At 35.4% G+C, this 5,643-nt stretch overlaps 1 pseudogene; it reads left to right on the forward strand.

Moving 5' to 3' along the window:
• The first annotated feature begins 1,280 nt into the window (after positions 1–1,280).
• LOC100924470 lies at positions 1,281–1,790 on the forward strand (annotated as a pseudogene).
• The last annotated feature ends 3,853 nt before the right edge of the window (positions 1,791–5,643 follow it).

Below are 5,643 nucleotides of genomic sequence, written 5' to 3' on the forward strand. Positions count from 1 at the left end.
TCAATTGCCTCAGCAAAAAATAAAAAAAAAGTAACAAGATAATGTGGCAAAGCCTCAGTTTACTCAACTGTAAAATGAGAATAATTATTCATGTCTTGTTTTTCTATCACATAAATCTTCTCTTCAAAAATCATTAATAATTCACCATTACATCAAGTTTGTTGAACATTTAAAGTTTCCACAGTGATAGAACATTAAAATCAAATTTCCTCTGGAGTTTATTTGCAACTCAGTAAAGGAGAGGAGAGGGGGAAAACACTAGGGGCTGGGAGAGATGGCTCATTTAAACTCTATAAGCTTGCTTCCTTTTGAAAAATTGCTCTTATTAATGTCCCAAGATTGTTTTAGAAAATGTTTTGTAAATCTTAAATTGCTATGTAAAACTGAGTTTTTATCCAGAGTCATTTTATCTTTCCATTTTCCCCCATCCTTTACTCACATTTTGAGCTATAAGTTTATAAACCATACTGACCAAACTCTGTTCCAGGAATATTTGCCCTGCCTTTTGTCACCTCCTTAACATTAGTATACTGTTTCCTACATCTAAATATTCTTTTAAAATCCAACTCAAATACTCTAAAGCCCTCTTTATGTCTCCAGATCACAGCAGTCTTCCTTTTTAAACTCCTTCTAACTCTCCATTGTGCATATCTCCAATGTATTATTTCATATTAGAATTATTTGCAATTGCATCATATTCCTATCTTTATCAACCAAAAAAGTACCTGGAACATCCAAAGGCTACTATAGCCTTCTCACACTAAAATATCACTCTAATAGAGATGTTCTCACACTGAAATAGGCTTGTCCCAACCTGTTCTGGAGTTTCCATTACAAGGAAGGTCCCAGGTCAGACCTTTCCCTTTCAGGTTCTGTTCCTGAATTCTGGACTTTATAACTTCAACTGTTGTCTTTCTCTGGAATTTCCCTTGAGGAGGGGTGTTTGAATGTAGGGTGGGGGTGTCCTTATCCTGGAACAGCCAACCCCCCAGAGACCCTTCTCCATCTTTCAACAGTACCTTTCTCCCACTGATGACTTCTGGCTCAGACCAAGCAGGTATTCATTTCTTCCCATCCTAGTTCTGTTCTACACTTTTAGACATCAAAACCAAATCCCTGAGCATCATACCTTCATTGGTGTTCTCCCTTCTTTAGAATATAAGGTCAGTTTAGACAGGGACTTTCAGTTTATTTGTATTTGTTTTCCCAGTGCTTGGCATACAAATTCAAGGAAATCTATTTCCATCCTTCAGAATATCTAAGTACCTTTCCCCCCCATAATGGTGCCAAAAGCAAAGGAAGCCATAACCCCCCCCTTCAAGACAGAAGCCAAGTCCAAGGTGTCAAAGGTCAAGCAGAAAGTATTAAAGGATGTCTATAGCGCAATATATAAATGCACACACACACACACACACACACACGCAGAAAAGAAAGAAAAAAACAAAAAACATTCCCCGCCTCCCGGCGACCCAAGACACTAAGACTCTGAAGACAGCCCAAACACCCTTGGAAAAGTGCCCCTCAGAGAAACAAGCTTGATCATTATGCCATCATTAAGTTTCCCTTGACCACTGAGTCTGCTATGAAAAAGATTGAGGATAACACCACCATCATCTTCACTGGGGACATCAAGGCCAACAAGCATCAGATCAAGCAGGCAGTAAAGAAGATGTACGACATCAATGTGACCAAGGTCAACACACTGATCCAACTGACTGAAGAAAGCCTATGTCTGCCTTGCTCCAGACTATGATGTTCTAGATGTTACCAAAAAAATTGGAATCATCTAAATTGGGTCTAGCTCTCCCATTTTACCTACAATAAAGTTTTCCAGTTTAAAAAAAAAAAAAAGCCTAAGAAGCTAAGTGCCAGATATTAGTTGGATATCCTTGATACAAATACAATTTTTGTATTTGTATCAATTCTTGCCCTCAAAAACCTAGCCTAGAAAACAAATTCATACATTACCATAGGTTTATTCTTCTCCCCTGCCCCCTACCCCCCCAATCTAGTAACTGAGAGTGGAATAGTAACTAAAAACTGAAGAAAACCAAGGAAGGTCTCATTAAAGTGACAGAAACTGAACCTTACAGAGACCAGAAAATTACAAGAGGCAGAGTTGAGGAGAGCATTTAAGGTCTAGGAGACATAATTGCAAGTGAAAAGAACAGCAAGCATAGGTAGACTGAAGCCAGAGAGTGAAAGTACTTTAAATGCTATAGAAGAAGAATTTATATTTTAAGCTAAAGGCTTTTGAGAAGCTACTGAAGTTTTCTTTAGCAGAATTATAGTCTAGTACTAAACTGTAAACTGAGGCTATGGTCTGTCTTATCTAAACTTGTGTGGTTGCTTAATGAACATAGAATTGTAGACTATCATCCTTGAAAAATTAGATATAATCAACCAAGGACCAAACTCTGGTTCAGACATTAAGCACCATAGATGATTATAACTAAAAGAGATAAAATGTTGGCTGAAACTATCAGCGAAGTTACATAAAAGAGACATTTTAAATAGACCTTTGGATTACTTAGGCAGAAAAAACATGGATATTGGCCAGTATAAGAATGTCACATGATTAAATATTAGGAATAATACTAGGCTAAGGTTACCAATAGTGATATATCACACCAAAAGTAGGCCATCTTATATAAGAGCAATGTACCAAAGTTCTACATACCTAATTTCATGGTTTCCAAACAGTATAAATTCTCCCTTCCAAAAACTAAGAAATTAGTATCTATGTTTAATTACCAAACAAATTCTTTTCCCATCTGATGACATTCTGGATAACTAGCCGAGGTTGGTACAGAAAAGTCTGACATTGATAAGATTATTCCCTAAGGCAAGCAGGGAAGGGAACTGATGGGGATCAATTCCAAGCTAGCTTATAGTCCCATTGTCTGTGGAAGTCTTGAGTAGTCCCACCTTTCTGTGTCTAGTCAGAAATTCAATTTAGTCAAACCTCCAAGGTTAAATTTCCCCTATAAATCTAAGGCCCGTCCCATCTTTGCTGAATCCCTTTTGGGCTAGACTACCTTGGTGTTCTGCCAGTGCCTCATGGTGTCTAACTATATATGCTCTCCCAAATCTATTTCATATTTACCATTTCTGATGTCTCTTGTATCTCTTTATTTGTCTGTACCTGACTAAACCTACTTTTAGAGGTCCAAAGAGAAGACCATTGTGAATCCTTCACACGATAAAACTCCAATATTGGTGACAATTACTCTCCTCAATCTGATCATTTGATGCCTGAATATTTCAACATTGGGTACGCTAAACAAACACATTATATCTTCTCCTAAATCTCTGTGTTTGTTCAACAATCTCCTCCTCCTACCCATGTCTTCTATTAAAGTAGCAAAACTATTTTTGTCTTAAGCAATAATGATCCACTGTTTTCTTACTCTTATTAAACAGAATCCCAAGTTGCATATCTAGCACACTTTGGACACAAAGCACCCAAACTTGTCCCCTACCTAAAACTGAAGTCACATCGTTAATAAACTCCTTCTCTACATTTTAACCAAATAAATCTATTTGCCTTTTTTTTTTTTAAAGTTGTGCTCCTTTGGGTTGTGAGTTATCATGCATGTTTTTAACACTCAGGCCTTTCATGAGAAAGAAAAAGTCAATCAATTCTGGAAAACTATTAAACACCATCCTAAAGAATCCTATTTTTTGGCAATGAAGAGAATTTGAAGGATTTAGTTTGAGTTACAATGAAGTAAGCACAGCTGTGTATTAAGAAAATTCATATATAAAATGGGTTGGAAAAGCAAATACTAGAGGACAGAAACTGGTTTGAAGGCTACCTGAAAAAGGGAGAGACACAGATGACAGCTTCAACAATGAATCTGAGATATAACACAGAAAAGTACAGACCTGGCACCTAGGCTGTTTCTCTGTATATACACTAAGCTATTTATTCTAGTTTATCTTGATTTCCCAAGAACAGATGATACTTTTAACTTTTTTTCAAAGCACTTACTATGCTTTTGTTTTATGAGGCTTTTGGTTTTTTTTTTTTTTTTTTTTTTTTTTTTTGGAGGGGAAGGATTAATGAGAAAGAACTTAATAACTTGATAAAAACTTTTTAACAGAAGTAAACATAATAAAAGAAAACACAAAAGCGGGGAAATTTCTAAGGAGAGGAAACTAAGCAAATAAATGAAGAAACTGAGGCTCTATTTACTAATCCTATGTCAATCCAAATTGAAAGCAAGCTTTTTTCCCCTTCTAAATAATGGTATGAAGTAGGAAGAATGAAGAGTCATCTTTCCCCCTCTAATTGTGGAATTCAGAGCCCATCTTAAGGAAATGATGAAAATCCACAAATTCATAGAAAACTATGAAAATACCACTGGTTCATTTTGGAGGCTAAGTACTCAATTGGTGCACATTTCTTAATAAAACCATTAGCAGGATAAGACTAATTTCATTAAAAAGCAAATACAAGACCTTCAAGATTCAGCATTCTGTCACTGATCCTAGTTACCCTGGACGAGTACCCTCACTCTTTGTGTTCCAGGCCAACTCTTTTAAGACTAGAATTGCGGATGAGCAAAAACAAAATAAAAGCAAAAAAACCTTTTTTTGACATGCACTGATTTAGTTCATTTCCCAGTGATATTTCATATCTGACAAAATATCCCTTTGTAATATTCCCTTACTAGAATGTTAAAATAAAAAAAATGATGCAGGTTTCCACTCTAAAGTAACTTGATAATAAAATTATCAATGTTTTCAATTCCTGGTCTTAGGGGACCTTCAGCACTTTTTGAATAAAATGAAAAAAAGTCTTTAAAATACAATGTTTCCTTAAAACTTCTCAAGAACTTTTTTTAGTAACATTTTCATCAAATCTTTTCAATATTTGCTAGTCTGCAAACTCAAACAACTGAGAATCTAGACTAAGATGGAAGGAACTCTTTTAGAGATCATTTATGCTAATTCCTTTATCAGAATTTCATAGAAACTAAGCAATTTGTCCAAGGTCACAAAACTAGTGACAAAGACAGAACTTGAATTCTGTGTTCTTTCTACCACAGTTGGGGCAAAAGTTTTAAGTTCTCTCAACATAATTTCTTACAAAAATAAAATTTTTCCTTAAGTTTGTTCGAATTTTTCTCATGCCAATCTATAGCAAACTGTCATTTCTCTCTTAAATCTAAGCATTGTATCAAGTCTAAGCATTTGTTCAAGATTGACATTACCACAAACTGTTAATAATAAAAGCTGGCATATATTTGGCTTTTCATAGGTTAGAGACATCTCACTTCAGAGATCTAAGAACTTTCCACGAAGTCTTAGGAAGTTGTCTAAGGTAAAGAGGAGTTGTAGCTTTCTCAGTTTATACCAATGTCACCCGAACAACTGGAAGCCAGGTTTTCTACCTCCAGGGACTTTATGGGTATGTATCAGAAAAGTTTAACTCGAACACTTTTTTTGATTGAAATCACTGAACTATGTACCCATTCATATATATTTTTGCAAGTACAACTTATGTGTGAAGATGCAAAGATATTTATTTAGGGGTCCTATCTACTACATCACTGTCATCTGAAATTAAAAAAAAAAAGTAAACTCAATCTTAGGATTCAAACTTAATATTTTTTTCCTGGTTTAAACTCTTCTCTC

The sequence above is a fragment of the Sarcophilus harrisii genome, chromosome 3, assembly GCF_902635505.1.
Source record: "Sarcophilus harrisii chromosome 3, mSarHar1.11, whole genome shotgun sequence".
Classification (NCBI taxonomy): Eukaryota; Metazoa; Chordata; class Mammalia; order Dasyuromorphia; family Dasyuridae; genus Sarcophilus; species Sarcophilus harrisii.